The sequence below is a fragment of the Rhinoderma darwinii genome, chromosome 4 (genome assembly GCF_050947455.1).
Source record: "Rhinoderma darwinii isolate aRhiDar2 chromosome 4, aRhiDar2.hap1, whole genome shotgun sequence".
In the NCBI taxonomy this organism is placed as follows: domain Eukaryota; kingdom Metazoa; phylum Chordata; class Amphibia; order Anura; family Rhinodermatidae; genus Rhinoderma; species Rhinoderma darwinii.
The window spans coordinates 403,328,709-403,353,880 of record NC_134690.1 but is presented as its reverse complement, the minus strand read 5'-3'; the positions used below and the strand labels follow the sequence as shown (position 1 = coordinate 403,353,880).

General features: G+C 35.2%; 1 protein-coding gene across 4 annotated transcripts in view; it reads right to left on the bottom strand.

Annotated features, from left to right (window-relative positions):
* LRFN2 (leucine rich repeat and fibronectin type III domain containing 2) overlaps nucleotides 1–25,172 on the bottom strand; it is a 533,652-nt gene that overhangs the window by 420,459 nt on the left and 88,021 nt on the right. The window contains exon 2 of one of the 4 annotated variants that reach the window (XM_075863479.1): nucleotides 4,717–4,830. The exons of the other annotated variants lie outside the window; for them this stretch is intronic. The gene's annotated coding sequence lies outside the window, so the exon portion shown is untranslated. The remainder of the gene's footprint in view (nucleotides 1–4,716; nucleotides 4,831–25,172) is intronic. 4 annotated transcript variants of the gene reach the window in all.

Sequence of the window (25,172 nt, the reverse complement as noted above, 5' to 3'; positions counted from 1 at the left end):
TGTATATACAATATATTTGGTGGGGTCCTATGAAACAGAGCAGTAAATAATGGTGATAAGTGACAGTTCACAGGAGGGTGATGGTCCCTATTTTAGACTCATTTTCATGGGCCCCTGACAGCAGTATTATCTGTATTATATACCCTGAACGCAAGCCTTAACCTGATCCAGAGGCATAACTAGAAGCTCCTGGACTCTAATGCAAAATCTAGAACGGGGCCCCCTCCTCCCATGTGTCAATTATAATACTGGTTTCTTCTTATTGGGCAGAGGGGCCTTTTGGCCCTCTCACACACCAGGGTCCTGGTGCGATTGCTACTTCTGTGCCCCATGTTTATTTAATATATAAATCCTGATTCTTTCAGATAATTTTTGCAGTGAACTATCCATCCGGAGAGATTTGGCAAATCAATTTAATGATATTTGTAATTTTTTGTGGCCAACACCTTAAAGATTGCGCCAAACTTAGCACCCTATTTAAATCAGAGGGTGATACGTGACAGGGAGCGCTCATCATTGTTATGCCATATACCCTGCACCATAGCTCCAGAGCAACCACTCTTCCCATTTGACCAGCGGCAATAGATAAGTACAGATGGCAGACATAACACGGCATTATTGAATTAGGGGACCACGATGAGTGAGATTCCACATATTACTGCTGTTAGGAGCCTTACATGCTGATCGCTAATTGATCACTGATGATTTTCGATCTCATATGCTGATACTTTACCTATTCATCCTTGACTGTAACAACAGATGATTTTACAGACATGATCTACTGCAGGATAACTCCATTTCCTAATATGTCAGCCTTAGGCCCTGTTCACATAGAGTTTTTTGTAGGCAGAAAAATCCAAAAATTCCTTTTGTGGCGTTTTTCGGCCATGGCCTTTGAGTACCACTTTCTCTGCCTCCCATCAATAAGAGGTCAGAGGCGGAAACGCCTGAAGAAAGAGCATGACGCTTCTTTCTCCCGCGAGCGCTGTTTTCAGCTAGCGGGGCAAAAAAATGCCTCCGCCTCCCATTGAAATCAGAAATCAGATTTCGGACGTTTTTGGGCGTGGTTTCCGCACCAAAAAACCCTGTGTGAACTGGGCCGTACATGTTCTACTACTTTATTTGGACTCTTTTGGTAGAAAGATATTGAGTTAATAAAAATATATTTTGTGGCCTCCACCACGGCCACTTGAGCTCCACATACTGGAAGATTTGAGGTCCTGTGTTACCTAGACTTGTTTTAACAGCCCTTGCCCACGATCGAGTTCGGGGCGTCAAAAACGGTCCATATGTCGGCTGGATTTCCCGGCCCGACCACGGTACTGGTGAGCGGGACTTCTGGCATCTTAGACATTTTATGATGCTAGGAGTCCCTGCCTGTCCGCGGAACTGCTGTTCTATGCTGTATCTTTTTGTTCAGTTCGGAGCAGCATTTCCGTGTGGAGGCAGCGACTATGATACCAGGAGTCCCGTTCACCTGTACCACGGTCGGGCCGGGAAATCCAGCTGACACACGGACCGTTTTTCACTTGGTCGTGTGCAAGAGGTGTCATACGTTATATTTCGGATATCCATGTATATTATTTTGTTTCTCTTTATGACATGTACAGTTGATATTGTTTGGGCGGGTTCACACATGGCGGAATTCCACTTAAATTCCGCTGCGGACACTCCGCAGCGTTAATCCGCAGCGGAGCCGTTTCTCCATTGACTTTCACTTTAATTTAGCAGTGTTCGTTTACACGATGCGTACAATTCCGCTGCGGAGCATAGGCTGCGGAGCGGAATTTGGTGTCCGCAGCATGCTCTGTCTGTTGCGGAGCAGTGGCGGACTCATGGCGGAATTTCTCCATTGACTTCAATGGAGATTCTAAGTTCCGCAATGAAGTCCGCAGCTGTCATGCACATGTCATGTGTGCTGCGGATGCGTCTTGCTTTTTTAACTTGACATTTCTTCATTCTGGCTGGACCTAGGTATTTCTAGGTCTACAGCCAGACTGAGGAAGTCAATGGGGCTCCCGTAATGACGGGAGCGTTGCTAGGAGACGTCTGTAAATAGTCACTGTCCAGGGTGCTGAAAGAGTTAAGCGATCGGCAGTAACTGTTTCTGCACCCGGGACAGTGACTACCGATCCCAATATACATGTATCTGTAAAAAAACATATAAGTTCATACTTACCGAGAACTCCCTGCGTCTGTCTCCAGTCCGGCCTCCCAGGATGACGTTTCAGTGTAAGTGACGGCTGCAGCCAATCACAGGCCAAGCACAGGCTGCAGCGGTCACATGGACTGGCGCGTCATCCAGGGAGGTCGGGCTGGATGCCGAAAGAGGGACGCGTCACCAAGACAACGGCCGGTAAGTATGAAAATCGTTTACTTTCACTAGGGAAAGTGCTGTCCCTTCTCTCTATCCTGCACTGATAGGGAGAAGGGAAGCACTTTTCCCGCAGTCTGCAGCAGCTAGTCCGCATCAATGTACTGCACATTTTGTGCAGATCCGCTGCAGAATCTGCAACGCAGATTCTGTGCGGCATTGATGCGGACAGTTGCGGAGGAATTCCGCCATGTGTGGTCATGCCCTTTCTCATATGTATCGTTTCTGCATTTGTCTATAGAGTTTGAGAAAAGCCAAAATGTTCCAAATCTCAATTTCTCGAATAAATCTACCATTTCATATGTAAACGGAGGGCTCGAGTTTATCTTCATAATACTGACGGGGTGGGAACCCTACCTACATCACCCAGATCATTCCCAGAGCGCTACAGATTATATGTACAATACCTTAAATATTGTCAGTCATTTGATTCATATAATGTGGTGTATGGGCTAAAAATCACAAACTGGTGCAGATCAAATTCAAAAAGGGAAAATATTCTATATAAAGAGATTATTTTTGTAACTATTTCAAAATAAACATATTGGAACACATTATTATTTTTTTAATCTCCTTTTATTCCGATTGTATATTATTATTATTATTTTATTCATGATTACGGGGTGACCATTTTCTCTGAACTGTTGCTTCGAGCTGTGAACAGCAGAGATTTGCTCTACAGCATCCACATAGATATAAGAAACCACCTGTTAACTTCTATGAGAGAATGTAGTGAGCATGCTCTGTGACATATGCTGAGGTCACTGTGCAGGGAGAGGGAGGAGGAGCCGAGCCTCGTGTCATAGTGTGATCCTGTATTATCTGCCTCCACATTTATCATGGTGTTAATGGTGTTACCATTCCTTGTAATCATTCCCGTGATGATAAATAGAGATGAATGCTGAAAATTATGTTTACAAAACTGGAAGTGTCGAAATAAGGGCTCAGTGACCAGTGTGAAAGCTGCAAGATTTCAGGATATATTGGAACGAACAAATAAAATTGAGGGCCCCTGTGCAAAAACAGAACGTGGACCCGCTCTCTGACAGCATAAAGGCAAACCAAATCTTCTCTTTAATAATAACTGGACAAAAAAAAAAATGTTGCTGTCATCTGTCCGAAGAAAACAAAAAGATTCTTAATTTCCCTTGCAGCGATGGGTAACATCCCTGTTAGTCTAGTGTATTGAATGTGTTAATAGTAACATCCCTGGTGGTCTAGAGCAGTAAAGGAGTTAAAAAGGTTATCCACGCACGGACAACTGATGACCTATCCACAGGATAGGTCATCACATATGGTTGGTGGGGGTCCAATACTCAGTTCCCGCACCGATCAGCTGCTCCTGCTGGTTCCGGGCACCGGATGTCCGTGCCGGAAGCAAATGGCTCCAGTCAAGGAATAGTAGCACTAAAGTCAAGTGAATAGGAGCTGAGTTGCTATGCGGTAGTTGGAGCCATCTGCTTTGAGCTCAATTCACTGCATACCCTTCATAAGATCCAGAGCAGCTGATCGGTGCAGGGTCTAGGTGTCTAGGTGTCGGACCCTCACCAATCATATATTGATGACTATACTGTGGATAGTCTAGTAGGGGGAGGGGAGAAAGAAGCAAGTTACTGGTAAAACACCATGTGGCCGGAGTGAGCCCCTCATCCCACCCACTGGGCCCCGGTGCTCCTGAACAGACTGCACAGGCTCTATGTCCGGCCCGTCTCTACAGCCTCCACATCTGTTACCAGGAAAGGGGAAAGGGTCACCTCCTATGTAAATATTGATTCATGGAGAAGCCTTGGTTGGACCCATCCCGATTGAGGACCGGTGCAGGAATTTCCGTCTCCAGAAGAACTTTACTGTTAGCAAACAAGAGGATGGGGAATTGGCCCAAGGGTCAGGAAAAGAGTGGAAGAAAGAACAAACATGAAGCCCTTCTGTCCTGTGCTGTAACACCCAGCAACATAATGGGGACCTCATTTTGATCTTTGATATGGGGCCCCTGTCTTTTATGTACACCAGTGATGGGAAGTGTATACTATGTACAGAGGTATGGGAGTACAGCTCCTGAGGACAGCCCACACACTGCAGGTAGATAGGAAATAATGGCAGGACCTCCATCTGTGCACAAAAATACCACGGAAGAGTTTTTGTTATTTCTATATAGCCATACAGTGCGCAGACGCCTTTGGTTTCCTATAACGATTATTTGGAAAATATATTAAAACCCGCCAGGACATCGTTATCGTAAAGGTAAAGAATAATTTCATCAGTGTGAGGTCAAATCAGGATTAATTTTACATTATTGGTGCTGCTCGCAGGAGCCGGTGACGCAGCCGCTTATGGAGACTCACCAGCATTAACAGATTGCTGCTGTAGACAAACTCATTGGCTCATTAATCTCAGCTCCCCGGCTGGAGAACACACACGACTTGTTTGTTTCTAGCCAGGATTTTGTGCTTCCAGAGCTGAGGACAGAAAGAAGGACATTTCTGCAATATTATATATCTATCTGAAGAAGCACGTATACTGCATCATAGCTACAGAGCGAGGCCCCAGGACTAGACTTATCAGATATCAGGCTTAAAATGTGATCCTAGTATAACCTAGGCATCTTCTATATGTAATTATATATGTACAGCTGGTATACGTTATACATCTTCCTGTATATAGTGATATGGAGCATGCTGGTATAACCTGGGTATCTTCTGTATATAATTATATATGTACAGCTGGTATACGTTATACATCTTCCTGTATATAGTGATATGGAGCATGCTGGTATAACCTGGGTATCTTCTGTGTATAATTATATATGTACAGCTGGTATACGTTATACATCTTCTTGTATATAGTGATATGGAGCATGCTGGTATAACCTGGGTATCTTCTGTATATAATTATATATGCACAGCTGGTATAAGTTATACATCTTCTTGGATATAGTGATATGGAGCATGCTGGTATAACCTGGGTATCTTCTGTATATAATTATATATGTACAGCTGGTATAAGTTATACATCTTCTTGTATATAGTGATATGGAGCATGCTGGTATAACCTGGGTATCTCCAGTATATAATTATATATGTACAGCTGGTATAAGTTATACATCTTCTTGTATATAGTGATATGGAGCATGCTGGTACAACCTGGGTATCTTCTGTATATGATTATATATGTACAGCTGGTATAAGTTATAAATTTTCCTGTATATAGTGATATGGAGCATGCTGGTATAACCTGGGTATCTTCTGTATATAATTATATATTTACAGCTGGTATAAGTTATACATCTTCTTGTATATAGTGATATGGAGCATGCTGGTATAACCTGGGTATCTTCTGTATATAATTATATATGTACAGCTGGTATAAGTTATACATCTTCTTGTATATAGTGATATGGAGCATGCTGGTATAACCTGGGTATATTCTGTATATAATTATATATGTACAGCTGGTATAAGTTATAAATCTTCTTGTATACAGTGATATGGAGCATGCTGGTATAACCCGGGTATCTTCTGTATATAATTATATATGTACAGCTGGTATAAGTTATACATCTTCTTCTATATAGTGATATGGAGCATGCTGGTATAACCTGGGTATCTTTTGTATATAATTATATATGTACAGCTGGTATAAGTCATACATCTTCTTGTATATAGTGATATGGAGCATGCTGGTATAACCTGGGTATCTCCTGTATATAATTATATATGTGCAGCTGGTATAAGTTATACATCTTCTTGTATATAGTGATATGGAGCATGCTGGTATAACCTGGGCATCTTCTATATGTAATTATATATGTACAGCTGGTATACGATATACATCTTCTTGTATATAGTGATATGGAGCATGCTGGTATAACCTGTGTATCTCCTGTATATAATTATATATGTACAGCTGGTATAAGTTATACATCTTCCTGTATATAGTGTTATGGAGCATGCTGGTATAACCAGGGTATCTTCTGTATATAATTATATATGTTCAGCTGGTATAAGTTATACATCTTCCTGTATATAGAGATATGGAGCATGCTGGTATAACCTGGGTATCTTCTGTATATAATTATATATGTACAGCTGGTATAAGTTATACATCTTCCTGTATATAGAGATATGGAGCATGCTGGTATAACCTGGGTATCTTCTGTATATAATTATATATGTACAGCTGGTATAAGTTATACATCTTCCTGTATATAGTGATATGGAGCATGCTGGTATAACCTAGGCATCTTCTATATGTAACTATATATGTACAGCTGGTATACGTTATACATCTTCCTGTATATAGTGATATGGAGCATGCTGGTATAACCTGGGTATCTTCTGTGTATAATTATATATGTACAGCTGGTATACGTTATACATCTTCTTGTATATAGTGATATGGAGCATGCTGGTATAACCTGGGTATCTTCTGTATATAATTATATATGCACAGCTGGTATAAGTTATACATCTTCTTGGATATAGTGATATGGAGCATGCTGGTATAACCTGGGTATCTTCTGTATATAATTATATATGTACAGCTAGTATAAGTTATACATCTTCTTGTATATAGTGATATGGAGCATGCTGGTATAACCTGGGTATCTCCAGTATATAATTATATATGTACAGCTGGTATAAGTTATACATCTTCTTGTATATAGTGATATGGAGCATGCTGGTACAACCTGGGTATCTTCTGTATATGATTATATATGTACAGCTGGTATAAGTTATACATTTTCCTGTATATAGTGATATGGAGCATGCTGGTATAACCTGGGTATCTTCTGTATATAATTATATATGTACAGCTGGTATAAGTTATACATCTTCTTGTATATAGTGATATGGAGCATGCTGGTATAACCTGGGTATCTTCTGTATATAATTATATATGTACAGCTGGTATAAGTTATAAATCTTCTTGTATACAGTGATATGGAGCATGCTGGTATAACCCGGGTATCTTCTGTATATAATTATATATGTACAGCTGGTATAAGTTATACATCTTCTTCTATATAGTGATATGGAGCATGCTGGTATAACCTGGGTATCTTTTGTATATAATTATATATGTACAGCTGGTATAAGTCATACATCTTCTTGTATATAGTGATATGGAGCATGCTGGTATAACCTGGGTATCTCCTGTATATAATTATATATGTGCAGCTGGTATAAGTTATACATCTTCTTGTATATAGTGATATGGAGCATGCTGGTATAACCTGGGCATCTTCTATATGTAATTATATATGTACAGCTGGTATACGTTATACATCTTCTTGTATATAGTGATATGGAGCATGCTGGTATAACCTGTGTATCTCCTGTATATAATTATATATGTACAGCTGGTATAAGTTATACATCTTCCTGTATATAGTGTTATGGAGCATGCTGGTATAACCAGGGTATCTTCTGTATATAATTATATATGTTCAGCTGGTATAAGTTATACATCTTCCTGTCTATAGAGATATGGAGCATGCTGGTATAACCTGGGTATCTTCTGTAGATAATTATATATGTACAGCTGGTATAAGTTATACATCTTCCTGTATATAGAGATATGGAGCATGCTGGTATAACCTGGGTATCTTCTGTATATAATTATATATGTACAGCTGGTATAAGTTATACATCTTCCTGTATATAGTGATATGGAGCATGCTGGTATAACCTAGGCATCTTCTATATGTAACTATATATGTACAGCTGGTATACGTTATACATCTTCCTGTATATAGTGATATGGAGCATGCTGGTATAACCTGGGTATCTTCTGTGTATAATTATATATGTACAGCTGGTATACGTTATACATCTTCTTGTATATAGTGATATGGAGCATGCTGGTATAACCTGGGTATCTTCTGTATATAATTATATATGCACAGCTGGTATAAGTTATACATCTTCTTGGATATAGTGATATGGAGCATGCTGGTATAACCTGGGTATCTCCTGTATATAATTATATATGTGCAGCTGGTATAAGTTATACATCTTCTTGTATATAGTGATATGGAGCATGCTGTTATAACCTGGGCATCTTCTATATGTAATTATATATGTACAGCTGGTATACGTTATACATCTTCTTGTATATAGTGATATGGAGCATGCTGGTATAACCTGTGTATCTCCTGTATATAATTATATATGTACAGCTGGTATAAGTTATACATCTTCCTGTATATAGTGTTATGGAGCATGCTGGTATAACCAGGGTATCTTCTGTATATAATTATATATATTCAGCTGGTATAAGTTATACATCTTCCTGTATATAGAGATATGGAGCATGCTGGTATAACCTGGGTATCTTCTGTATATAATTATATATGTACAGCTGGTATAAGTTATACATCTTCTTGTATATAGTGATATGGAGCATGCTGGTATAACCTGAGTATCTTCTGTATATAATTATATATGTACAGCTGGTATACGTTATACATCTTCCTGTATATAGTGATATGGAGCATGCTGGTATAATCTGGGTATCTTCTGTATATAATTATATATGTACAGCTGGTATAAGTTATACATCTTCTTGTATACAGTGATATGGAGCATGCTGGTATAACCTGGGTATCTTCTGTATATAATTATATATGTACAGCTTGTATAAGTCATACATCTTCTTGTATATAGTGATATGGAGCATGCTGGTATAACCTGGGTATCTCCTGTATATAATTATATATGTGCAGCTGGTATAAGTTATACTTCTTCTTGTATATAGTGATATGGAGCATGCTGGTATAACCTGGGCATCTTCTATATGTAATTATATATGTACAGCTGGTATACGTTATACATCTTCTTGTATATAGTGATATGGAGCATGCTGGTATAACCTGGGTATCTCCTGTATATAATTATATATGTGCAGCTGGTATAAGTTATACATCTTCCTGTATATAGTGATATGGAGCATGCTGGTATAACCTGGGTATCTTCTGTATATAATTATATATGTACAGCTCGTATAAGTTATACATCTTCTTGTATATAGTGATATGGAGCATGCTGGTATAACCTGGGTATCTTCTGTGTATAATTATATATGTACAGCTAGTATAAGTTATACATCTTCTTGTATATAGTGATATGGCGCATGCTGGTATAACCTGGGTATCTTCTGTATATAATTATATATGTACAGTGGGTATAAGTTATACATCTTTCTGTATATAGTGATATGGAGCATGCTGGTATAACCTGGGTATCTTCTGTATATAATTATATATGTACATCTGGTATAAGTTATACATCTTCTTGTATATAGTGATATGGAGGATGCTGGTATAACCTGGGTATCTTCTGTGTATAATTGTATATGTACAGCTGGTATAAGTTATACATCTTCTTGTATATAGTATTATGGAGCATGCTGGTATAACCTGGGTATCTTCTGTATATAATTATATATGTACAGCTGGTATAAGTTATACATCTTCCTGTATATAGAGATATGGAGCATGCTGGTATAACCTGGGTATCTTCTGTATATAATTATATATGTACAGCTGGTATAAGTTATACATCTTCCTGTATATAGAGATATGGAGCATGCTGGTATAACCTGGGTATCTTCTGTATATAATAATATATGTACAGCTGGTATAAGTTATACATCTTCCTGTATATAGTGATATGGAGCATGCTGGTATAACCTAGGCATCTTCTATATGTAACTATATATGTACAGCTGGTATACGTTATACATCTTCCTGTATATAGTGATATGGAGCATGCTGGTATAACCTGGGTATCTTCTGTGTATAATTATATATGTACAGCTGGTATACGTTATACATCTTCTTGTATATAGTGATATGGAGCATGCTGGTATAACCTGGGTATCTTCTGTATATAATTATATATGCACAGCTGGTATAAGTTATACATCTTCTTGTATATAGTGATATGGAGCATGCTGGTATAACCTGGGTATCTTCTGTATATAATTATATATGTACAGCTGGTATAAGTTATACATCTTCTTGTATATAGTGATATGAAGCATGCTGGTATAACCTGGGTATCTCCAGTATATAATTATATATGTACAGCTGGTATAAGTTATACATCTTCTTGTATATAGTGATATGGAGCATGCTGGTACAACCTGGGTATCTTCTGTATATAATTATATATGTACAGCTGGTATAAGTTATACATTTTCCTGTATATAGTGATATTGAGCATGCTGGTATAACCTGGGTATCTTCTGTATATAATTATATATGTACAGCTGGTATAAGTTATAAATCTTCTTGTATACAGTGATATGGAGCATGCTGGTATAACCCGGGTATCTTCTGTATATAATTATATATGTACAGCTGGTATAAGTTATACATCTTCTTCTATATAGTGATATGGAGCATGCTGGTATAACCTGGGTATCTTTTGTATATAATTATATATGTACAGCTGGTATAAGTCATACATCTTCTTGTATATAGTGATATGGAGCATGCTGGTATAACCTGGGTATCTCCTGTATATAATTATATATGTGCAGCTGGTATAAGTTATACATCTTCTTGTATATAGTGATATGGAGCATGCTGGTATAACCTGGGCATCTTCTATATGTAATTATATATGTACAGCTGGTATACGTTATACATCTTCTTGTATATTGTGATATGGAGCATGCTGGTATAACCTGGGTATCTCCTGTATATAATTATATATGTACAGCTGGTATAAGTTATACATCTTCCTGTATATAGTGTTATGGAGCATGCTGGTATAACCTGGGTATCTTCTGTATATAATTATATATGTACAGCTGGTATAAGTTATACATCTTCCTGTATATAGAGATATGGAGCATGCTGGTATAACCTGGGTATCTTCTGTATATAATTATATATGTACAGCTGGTATAAGTTATACATCTTCTTGTATATAGTGATATGGAGCATGCTGGTATAACCTGGGTATCTTCTGTATATAATTATATATGTACAGCTGGTATACGTTATACATCTTCCTGTATATAGTGATATGGAGCATGCTGGTATAATCTGGGTATCTTCTGTATATAATTATATATGTACAGCTGGTATAAGTTATACATCTTCTTGTATATAGTGATATGGAGCATGCTGGTATAACCTGGGTATCTTCTGTATATAATTATATATGTACAGCTGGTATAAGTTATACATCTTCTTGTATACAGTGATATGGAGCATGCTGGTATAACCTGGGTATCTTCTGTATATAATTATATATGTACAGCTGGTATAAGTCATACATCTTCTTGTATATAGTGATATGGAGCATGCTGGTATAACCTGGGTATCTCCTGTATATAATTATATATGTGCAGCTGGTATAAGTTATACTTCTTCTTGTATATAGTGATATGGAGCATGCTGGTATAAAATGGGCATCTTCTATATGTAATTATATATGTACAGCTGGTATACGTTATACATCTTCTTGTATATAGTGATATGGAGCATGCTGGTATAACCTGGGTATCTTCTGTATATAATTATATATGTACAGCTCGTATAAGTTATACATCTTCTTGTATATAGTGATATGGCGCATGCTGGTATAACCTGGGTATCTTCTGTATATAATTATATATGTACAGTGGGTATAAGTTATACATCTTTCTGTATATAGTGATATGGAGCATGCTGGTATAACCTGGGTATCTCCTGTATATAATTATATATGTACGGCTGGTATAAGTTATACATCTTCTTGTATATAGTGATATGGAGCATGCTGGTATAACCTGGGTATCTTCTGTATATAATTATATATGTACATCTGGTATAAGTTATACATCTTCTTGTATATAGTGATATGGAGGATGCTGGTATAACCTGGGTATCTTCTGTGTATAATTGTATATGTACAGCTGGTATAAGTTATACATCTTCTTGTATATAGTGATATGGAGCATGCTGGTATAACCTGGGTATCTTCTGTATATAATTATATATGTACAGCGGGTATAAGTTATACATCTTTCTGTATATAGTGATATGGAGCATGCTGGTATAACCTGGGTATCTGCTGTATATAATTATATATGTACAGCTGGTATAAGTTATACATCTTCCTGTATATAGTGATATGGAGCATGCTGGTATAACCTGGGCATCTTCTGTATATAATTATATATGTACAGCTGGTATAAGTTATACATCTTCTTGTATATAGTGATATGGAGCATGCTGGTATAACCTGGGTATCTTCTGTATATAATTATATATGTACAGCTGGTATAAGTTATACATCTTCTTGTATATAGTGATATGGAGCATGCTGGTATAACCTGGGTATCTTCTGTATATAATTATATATGTACAGCTGGTATAAGTTATACATCTTCTTGTATATAGTGATATGGAGCATGCTGGTATAACCTGGGTATCTTCTGTATATAATTATATATGTACAGCTGGTATAAGTTATACATCTTCCTGTATATAGTGATATGGAGCATGCTGGTATAACCTGGGTATCTTCTGTATATAATTATATATGTACAGCTGGTATAAGTTATACATCTTCCTGTATATAGTGATATGGAGCATGCTGGTATAACCTGGGTATCTTCTGTATATAATTATATATGTACAGCTGGTATAAGTTATATACCTTCTTGTATATAGTGATATGGAGCATGCTGGTATAACCTGGGCATCTTCTGTGTATAATTATATATGTACAGCTGGTATAAGTTATACATCTTCTTGTATATAGTGATATGGAGCATGCTGGTGTAACCTGGGTATCTTCTGTATATAATTATATATGTACAGCTGGTATAAGTTATACATCTTCCTATATATAGTGATATGGAGCATGCTAGTATAACCTGGGTATCTCCTGTATATAATTATATATGTACAGCTGGTATAAGTTATACATCTTCTTGTATATAGTGATATGGAGCATGCTGGTATAACCTGGGTATCTTCTGTATATAATTATATATATACAGCTGGTATAAGTTATACATCTTCTTGTATATAGTGATATGGAGCATGCTGGTATAACCTGGGTATCTTCTGTATATAATTATATATGTACAGCTTGTATAAGTTATACATCTTCTTGTATATAGTGATATGGAGCATGCTGGTATAAAATGGGCATCTTCTATATGTAATTATATATGTACAGCTGGTATACGTTATACATCTTCTTGTATATAGTGATATGGAGCATGCTGGTATAACCTGGGTATCTTCTGTATATAATTATATATGTACAGCTCGTATAAGTTATACATCTTCTTGTATATAGTGATATGGAGCATGCTGGTATAACCTGGGTATCTTCTGTATATAATTATATATGTACAGCTGGTATAAGTTACACATCTTCTTGTATATAGTGATATGGAGCATGCTGGTATAACCTGGGTATCTTCTGTGTATAATTATATATGTACAGCTAGTATAAGTTATACATCTTCTTGTATATAGTGATATGGCGCATGCTGGTATAACCTGGGTATCTTCTGTATATAATTATATATGTACAGTGGGTATAAGTTATACATCTTTCTGTATATAGTGATATGGAGCATGCTGGTATAACCTGGGTATCTCCTGTATATAATTATATATGTACGGCTGGTATAAGTTATACATCTTCTTGTATATAGTGATATGGAGCATGCTGGTATAACCTGGGTATCTTCTGTATATAATTATATATGTACATCTGGTATAAGTTATACATCTTCTTGTATATAGTGATATGGAGGATGCTGGTATAACCTGGGTATCTTCTGTGTATAATTGTATATGTACAGCTGGTATAAGTTATACATCTTCTTGTATATAGTATTATGGAGCATGCTGGTATAACCTGGGTATCTTCTGTGTATAATTATATATGTACAGCTGGTATAAGTTATACATCTTCTTGTATATAGTGATATGGAGCATGCTGGTATAACCTGGGTATCTTCTGTATATAATTATATATGTACAGCGGGTATAAGTTATACATCTTTCTGTATATAGTGATATGGAGCATGCTGGTATAACCTGGGTATCTGCTGTATATAATTATATATGTACATCTGGTATAAGTTATACATCTTCTTGTATATAGTGATATGGAGGATGCTGGTATAACCTGGGTATCTTCTGTGTATAATTCTATATGTACAGCTGGTATAAGTTATACATCTTCTTGTATATAGTATTATGTAGCATGCTGGTATAACCTGGGTATCTTCTGTATATAATTATATATGTACTGCTGGTATAAGTTATACATCTTCTTGTATATAGTGATATGGAGCATGCTGGTATAACCTGGGTATCTCCTGTATATAATTATATATGTACAGCTGGTATAAGTTATACATCTTCCTGTATATAGTGATATGGAGCATGCTGGTATAACCTGGGCATCTTCTGTATATAATTACATATGTACAGCTGGTATAAGTTATACATCTTCTTGTATATAGTGATATGGAGCATGCTGGTATAACCTGGGTATCTCATGTATATACTTATATATGTACAGCTGGTATAAGTTATACATCTTCTTGTATATAGTGATATGGAGCATGCTGGTATAACCTGGGTATCTTCTGTATATAATTATATATGTACAGCTGGTATAAGTTATACATCTTCTTGTATATAGTGATATGGAGCATGCTGGTATAACCTGGGTATCTTCTGTATATAATTATATATGTACAGCTGGTATAAGTTATACATCTTCTTGTATATAGTGATATGGAGCATGCTGGTATAACCTGGGTATCTTCTGTATATAATTATATATGTACAGCTGGTATAAGTTATACATCTTCCTGTATATAGTGATATGGAGCATGCTGGTATAACCTGGGTATCTTCTGTATATAATTATATATGTACAGCTGGTATAAGTTATACATCTTCTTGTATATAGTGATATGGAGCATGCTGGTATAACCTGGGTATCTTCTGTGTATAATTATATATGTACAGCTGGTATAAGTTATACATCTTCTTGTATATAGTGATATGGAGCATGCTGGTGTAACCTGGGTATCTTCTGTATATAATTATATATGTACAGCTGGTATAAGTTATACATCTTCCTATATATAGTGATATGGAGCATGCTAGTATAACCTGGGTATCTCCTGTATATAATTATATATGTACAGCTGGTATAAGTTATACATCTTCTTGTATATAGTGATATGGAGCATGCTGGTATAACCTGGGTATCTTCTGTATATAATTATATATGTACAGCTGGTATAAGTTATACATCTTCTTGTATATAGTGATATGGAGCATGCTGGTATAACCTGGGTATCTTCTGTATATAATTATATATGTACAGCGGGTATAAGTTATACATCTTTCTGTATATAGTGATATGGAGCATGCTGGTATAACCTGGGTATCTGCTGTATATAATTATATATGTACATCTGGTATAAGTTATACATCTTCTTGTATATAGTGATATGGAGGATGCTGGTATAACCTGGGTATCTTCTGTGTATAATTCTATATGTACAGCTGGTATAAGTTATACATCTTCTTGTATATAGTATTATGGAGCATGCTGGTATAACCTGGGTATCTTCTGTATATAATTATATATGTACTGCTGGTATAAGTTATACATCTTCTTGTATATAGTGATATGGAGCATGCTGGTATAACCTGGGTATCTCCTGTATATAATTATATATGTACAGCTGGTATAAGTTATACATCTTCCTGTATATAGTGATATGGAGCATGCTGGTATAACCTGGGCATCTTCTGTATATAATTATATATGTACAGCTGGTATAAGTTATACATCTTCTTGTATATAGTGATATGGAGCATGCTGGTATAACCTGGGTATCTCATGTATATACTTATATATGTACAGCTGGTATAAGTTATACATCTTCTTGTATATAGTGATATGGAGCATGCTGGTATAACCTGGGTATCTTCTGTATATAATTATATATGTACAGCTGGTATAAGTTATACATCTTCTTGTATATAGTGATATGGAGCATGCTGGTATAACCTGGGTATCTTCTGTATATAATTATATATGTACAGCTGGTATAAGTTATACATCTTCTTGTATATAGTGATATGGAGCATGCTGGTATAACCTGGGTATCTTCTGTATATAATTATATATGTACAGCTGGTATAAGTTATACATCTTCCTGTATATAGTGATATGGAGCATGCTGGTATAACCTGGGTATCTTCTGTATATAATTATATATGTACAGCTGGTATAAGTTATACATCTTCTTGTATATAGTGATATGGAGCATGCTGGTATAACCTGGGTATCTTCTGTATATAATTATATATGTACAGCTGGTATGTTATAAATCTTCTTGTATACAGTGATATGGAGCATGCTGGTATAACCCGGGTATCTTCTGTATATAATTATATATGTACAGCTGGTATAAGTTATACATCTTCTTCTATATAGTGATATGGAGCATGCTGGTATAACCTGGGTATCTTTTGTATATAATTATATATGTACAGCTGGTATAAGTCATACATCTTCTTGTATATAGTGATATGGAGCATGCTGGTATAACCTGGGTATCTCCTGTATATAATTATATATGTGCAGCTGGTATAAGTTATACATCTTCTTATATATAGTGATATGGAGCATGCTGGTATAACCTGGGCATCTTCTATATGTAATTATATATGTACAGCTGGTATACGTTATACATCTTCTTGTATATAGTGATATGGAGCATGCTGGTATAACCTGTGTATCTCCTGTATATAATTATATATGTACAGCTGGTATAAGTTATACATCTTCCTGTATATAGTGTTATGGAGCATGCTGGTATAACCAGGGTATCTTCTGTATATAATTATATATGTTCAGCTGGTATAAGTTATACATCTTCCTGTATATAGAGATATGGAGCATGCTGGTATAACCTGGGTATCTTCTGTATATAATTATATATGTACAGCTGGTATAAGTTATACATCTTCTTGTATATAGTGATATGGAGCATGCTGGTATAACCTGAGTATCTTCTGTATATAATTATATATGTACAGCTGGTATACGTTATACATCTTCCTGTATATAGTGATATGGAGCATGCTGGTATAATCTGGGTATCTTCTGTATATAATTATATATGTACAGCTGGTATAAGTTATACATCTTCTTGTATATAGTGATATGGAGCATGCTGGTATAACCTGGGTATCTTCTGTATATAATTATATATGTACAGCTGGTATAAGTTATACATCTTCTTGTATACAGTGATATGGAGCATGCTGGTATAACCTGGGTATCTTCTGTATATAATTATATATGTACAGCTTGTATAAGTCATACATCTTCTTGTATATAGTGATATGGAGCATGCTGGTATAACCTGGGTATCTCCTGTATATAATTATATATGTGCAGCTGGTATAAGTTATACTTCTTCTTGTATATAGTGATATGGAGCATGCTGGTATAACCTGGGCATCTTCTATATGTAATTATATATGTACAGCTGGTATACGTTATACATCTTCTTGTATATAGTGATATGGAGCATGCTGGTATAACCTGGGTATCTCCTGTATATAATTATATATGTGCAGCTGGTATAAGTTATACATCTTCCTGTATATAGTGATATGGAGCATGCTGGTATAACCTGGGTATCTTCTGTATATAATTATATATGTACAGCTCGTATAAGTTATACATATTCTTGTATATAGTGATATGGAGCATGCTGGTATAACCTGGGTATCTTCTGTATATAATTATATATGTACAGCTGGTATAAGTTACACATCTTCTTGTATATAGTGATATGGAGCATGCTGGTATAACCTGGGTATCTCCTGTATATAATTATATATGTGCAGCTGGTATAAGTTATACTTCTTCTTGTATATAGTGATATGGAGCATGCTGGTATAAAATGGGCATCTTCTATATGTAATTATATATGTACAGCTGGTATACGTTATACATCTTCTTGTATATAGTGATATGGAGCATGCTGGTATAACCTGGGTATCTTCTGTATATAATTATATATGTACAGCTCGTATAAGTTATACATCTTCTTGTATATAGTGATATGGCGCATGCTGGTATAACCTGGGTATCTTCTGTATATAATTATATATGTACAGTGGGTATAAGTTATACATCTTTCTGTATATAGTGATATGGAGCATGCTGGTATAACCTGGGTATCTCCTGTATATAATTATATATGTACGGCTGGTATAAGTTATACATCTTCTTGTATATAGTGATATGGAGCATGCTGGTATAACCTGGGTATCTTCTGTATATAATTATATATGTACATCTGGTATAAGTTATACATCTTCTTGTATATAGTGATATGGAGGATGCTGGTATAACCTGGGTATCTTCTGTGTATAATTGTATATGTACAGCTGGTATAAGTTATACATCTTCTTGTATATAGTGATATGGAGCATGCTGGTATAACCTGGGTATCTTCTGTATATAATTATATATGTACAGCGGGTATAAGTTATACATCTTTCTGTATATAGTGATATGGAGCATGCTGGTATAAACTGGGTATCTGCTGTATATAATTAGATATGTACATCTGGTATAAGTTATACATCTTCTTGTATATAGTGATATGGAGGATGCTGGTATAACCTGGGTATATTCTGTGTATAATTCTATATGTACAGCTGGTATAAGTTATACATCTTCTTGTATATAGTATTATGGAGCATGCTGGTATAACCTGGGTATCTTCTGTATATAATTATATATGTACTGCTGGTATAAGTTATACATCTTCTTGTATATAGTGATATGGAGCATGCTGGTATAACCTGGGTATCTCCTGTATATAATTATATATGTACAGCTGGTATAAGTTATACATCTTCCTGTATATAGTGATATGGAGCATGCTGGTATAACCTGGGCATCTTCTGTATATAATTATATATGTACAGCTGGTATAAGTTATACATCTTCTTGTATATAGTGATATGGAGCATGCTGGTATAACCTGGGTATCTCATGTATATACTTATATATGTACAGCTGGTATAAGTTATACATCTTCTTGTATATAGTGATATGGAGCATGCTGGTATAACCTGGGTATCTTCTGTATATAATTATATATGTACAGCTGGTATAAGTTATACATCTTCTTGTATATAGTGATATGGAGCATGCTGGTATAACCTGGGTATCTTCTGTATATAATTATATATGTACAGCTGGTATAAGTTATACATCTTCTTGTATATAGTGATATGGAGCATGCTGGTATAACCTGGGTATCTTCTGTATATAATTATATATGTACAGCTGGTATAAGTTATACATCTTCCTGTATATAGTGATATGGAGCATGCTGGTATAACCTGGGTATCTTCTGTATATAATTATATATGTACAGCTGGTATAAGTTATACATCTTCTTGTATATAGTGATATGGAGCATGCTGGTATAACCTGGGTATCTTCTGTATATAATTATATATGTACAGCTGGTATAAGTTATATACCTTCTTGTATATAGTGATATGGAGCATGCTGGTATAACCTGGGCATCTTCTGTGTATAATTATATATGTACAGCTGGTATAAGTTATACATCTTCTTGTATATAGTGATATGGAGCATGCTGGTGTAACCTGGGTATCTTCTGTATATAATTATATATGTACAGCTGGTATAAGTTATACATCTTCCTATATATAGTGATATGGAGCATGCTAGTATAACCTGGGTATCTCCTGTATATAATTATATATGTACAGCTGGTATAAGTTATACATCTTCTTGTATATAGTGATATGGAGCATGCTGGTATAACCTGGGTATCTTCTGTATATAATTATATATATACAGCTGGTATAAGTTATACATCTTCTTGTATATAGTGATATGGAGCATGCTGGTATAACCTGGGTATCTTCTGTATATAATTATATATGTACAGCTTGTATAAGTTATACATCTTCTTGTATATAGTGATATGGAGCATGCTGGTATAAAATGGGCATCTTCTATATGTAATTATATATGTACAGCTGGTATACGTTATACATCTTCTTGTATATAGTGATATGGAGCATGCTGGTATAACCTGGGTATCTTCTGTATATAATTATATATGTACAGCTCGTATAAGTTATACATCTTCTTGTATATAGTGATATGGAGCATGCTGGTATAACCTGGGTATCTTCTGTATATAATTATATATGTACAGCTGGTATAAGTTACACATCTTCTTGTATATAGTGATATGGAGCATGCTGGTATAACCTGGGTATCTTCTGTGTATAATTATATATGTACAGCTAGTATAAGTTATACATCTTCTTGTATATAGTGATATGGCGCATGCTGGTATAACCTGGGTATCTTCTGTATATAATTATATATGTACAGTGGGTATAAGTTATACATCTTTCTGTATATAGTGATATGGAGCATGCTGGTATAACCTGGGTATCTCCTGTATATAATTATATATGTACGGCTGGTATAAGTTATACATCTTCTTGTATATAGTGATATGGAGCATGCTGGTATAACCTGGGTATCTTCTGTATATAATTATATATGTACATCTGGTATAAGTTATACATCTTCTTGTATATAGTGATATGGAGGATGCTGGTATAACCTGGGTATCTTCTGTGTATAATTGTATATGTACAGCTGGTATAAGTTATACATCTTCTTGTATATAGTATTATGGAGCATGCTGGTATAACCTGGGTATCTTCTGTGTATAATTATATATGTACAGCTGGTATAAGTTATACATCTTCTTGTATATAGTGATATGGAGCATGCTGGTATAACCTGGGTATCTTCTGTATATAATTATATATGTACAGCGGGTATAAGTTATACATCTTTCTGTATATAGTGATATGGAGCATGCTGGTATAACCTGGGTATCTGCTGTATATAATTATATATGTACATCTGGTATAAGTTATACATCTTCTTGTATATAGTGATATGGAGGATGCTGGTATAACCTGGGTATCTTCTGTGTATAATTCTATATGTACAGCTGGTATAAGTTATACATCTTCTTGTATATAGTATTATGGAGCATGCTGGTATAACCTGGGTATCTTCTGTATATAATTATATATGTACTGCTGGTATAAGTTATACATCTTCTTGTATATAGTGATATGGAGCATGCTGGTATAACCTGGGTATCTCCTGTATATAATTATATATGTACAGCTGGTATAAGTTATACATCTTCCTGTATATAGTGATATGGAGCATGCTGGTATAACCTGGGCATCTTCTGTATATAATTACATATGTACAGCTGGTATAAGTTATACATCTTCTTGTATATAGTGATATGGAGCATGCTGGTATAACCTGGGTATCTCATGTATATACTTATATATGTACAGCTGGTATAAGTTATACATCTTCTTGTATATAGTGATATGGAGCATGCTGGTATAACCTGGGTATCTTCTGTATATAATTATATATGTACAGCTGGTATAAGTTATACATCTTCTTGTATATAGTGATATGGAGCATGCTGGTATAACCTGGGTATCTTCTGTATATAATTATATATGTACAGCTGGTATAAGTTATACATCTTCTTGTATATAGTGATATGGAGCATGCTGGTATAACCTGGGTATCTTCTGTATATAATTATATATGTACAGCTGGTATAAGTTATACATCTTCCTGTATATAGTGATATGGAGCATGCTGGTATAACCTGGGTATCTTCTGTATATAATTATATATGTACAGCTGGTATAAGTTATACATCTTCTTGTATATAGTGATATGGAGCATGCTGGTATAACCTGGGTATCTTCTGTGTATAATTATATATGTACAGCTGGTATAAGTTATACATCTTCTTGTATATAGTGATATGGAGCATGCTGGTGTAACCTGGGTATCTTCTGTATATAATTATATATGTACAGCTGGTATAAGTTATACATCTTCCTATATATAGTGATATGGAGCATGCTAGTATAACCTGGGTATCTCCTGTATATAATTATATATGTACAGCTGGTATAAGTTATACATCTTCTTGTATATAGTGATATGGAGCATGCTGGTATAACCTGGGTATCTTCTGTATATAATTATATATGTACAGCTGGTATAAGTTATACATCTTCTTGTATATAGTGATATGGAGCATGCTGGTATAACCTGGGTATCTTCTGTATATAATTATATATGTACAGCGGGTATAAGTTATACATCTTTCTGTATATAGTGATATGGAGCATGCTGGTATAACCTGGGTATCTGCTGTATATAATTATATATGTACATCTGGTATAAGTTATACATCTTCTTGTATATAGTGATATGGAGGATGCTGGTATAACCTGGGTATCTTCTGTGTATAATTCTATATGTACAGCTGGTATAAGTTATACATCTTCTTGTATATAGTATTATGGAGCATGCTGGTATAACCTGGGTATCTTCTGTATATAATTATATATGTACTGCTGGTATAAGTTATACATCTTCTTGTATATAGTGATATGGAGCATGCTGGTATAACCTGGGTATCTCCTGTATATAATTATATATGTACAGCTGGTATAAGTTATACATCTTCCTGTATATAGTGATATGGAGCATGCTGGTATAACCTGGGCATCTTCTGTATATAATTATATATGTACAGCTGGTATAAGTTATACATCTTCTTGTATATAGTGATATGGAGCATGCTGGTATAACCTGGGTATCTCATGTATATACTTATATATGTACAGCTGGTATAAGTTATACATCTTCTTGTATATAGTGATATGGAGCATGCTGGTATAACCTGGGTATGTTCTGTATATAATTATATATGTACAGCTGGTATAAGTTATACATCTTCTTGTATATAGTGATATGGAGCATGCTGGTATAACCTGGGTATCTTCTGTATATAATTATATATGTACAGCTGGTATAAGTTATACATCTTCTTGTATATAGTGATATGGAGCATGCTGGTATAACCTGGGTATCTTCTGTATATAATTATATATGTACAGCTGGTATAAGTTATACATCTTCCTGTATATAGTGATATGGAGCATGCTGGTATAACCTGGGTATCTTCTGTATATAATTATATATGTACAGCTGGTATAAGTTATACATCTTCTTGTATATAGTGATATGGAGCATGCTGGTATAACCTGGGTATCTTCTGTATATAATTATATATGTACAGCTGGTATGTTATAAATCTTCTTGTATACAGTGATATGGAGCATGCTGGTATAACCCGGGTATCTTCTGTATATAATTATATATGTACAGCTGGTATAAGTTATACATCTTCTTCTATATAGTGATATGGAGCATGCTGGTATAACCTGGGTATCTTTTGTATATAATTATATATGTACAGCTGGTATAAGTCATACATCTTCTTGTATATAGTGATATGGAGCATGCTGGTATAACCTGGGTATCTCCTGTATATAATTATATATGTGCAGCTGGTATAAGTTATACATCTTCTTATATATAGTGATATGGAGCATGCTGGTATAACCTGGGCATCTTCTATATGTAATTATATATGTACAGCTGGTATACGTTATACATCTTCTTGTATATAGTGATATGGAGCATGCTGGTATAACCTGTGTATCTCCTGTATATAATTATATATGTACAGCTGGTATAAGTTATACATCTTCCTGTATATAGTGTTATGGAGCATGCTGGTATAACCAGGGTATCTTCTGTATATAATTATATATGTTCAGCTGGTATAAGTTATACATCTTCCTGTATATAGAGATATGGAGCATGCTGGTATAACCTGGGTATCTTCTGTATATAATTATATATGTACAGCTGGTATAAGTTATACATCTTCTTGTATATAGTGATATGGAGCATGCTGGTATAACCTGAGTATCTTCTGTATATAATTATATATGTACAGCTGGTATACGTTATACATCTTCCTGTATATAGTGATATGGAGCATGCTGGTATAATCTGGGTATCTTCTGTATATAATTATATATGTACAGCTGGTATAAGTTATACATCTTCTTGTATATAGTGATATGGAGCATGCTGGTATAACCTGGGTATCTTCTGTATATAATTATATATGTACAGCTGGTATAAGTTATACATCTTCTTGTATACAGTGATATGGAGCATGCTGGTATAACCTGGGTATCTTCTGTATATAATTATATATGTACAGCTTGTATAAGTCATACATCTTCTTGTATATAGTGATATGGAGCATGCTGGTATAACCTGGGTATCTCCTGTATATAATTATATATGTGCAGCTGGTATAAGTTATACTTCTTCTTGTATATAGTGATTTGGAGCATGCTGGTATAACCTGGGCATCTTCTATATGTAATTATATATGTACAGCTGGTATACGTTATACATCTTCTTGTATATAGTGATATGGAGCATGCTGGTATAACCTGGGTATCTCCTGTATATAATTATATATGTGCAGCTGGTATAAGTTATACATCTTCCTGTATATAGTGATATGGAGCATGCTGGTATAACCTGGGTATCTTCTGTATATAATTATATATGTACAGCTCGTATAAGTTATACATATTCTTGTATATAGTGATATGGAGCATGCTGGTATAACCTGGGTATCTTCTGTATAGTGACATATATCTTGGCTGGTGGGAAGAGGTAATTGTTTTTTGTGATGAGTTTAAAATTTTGACAGATAACATCTGCCT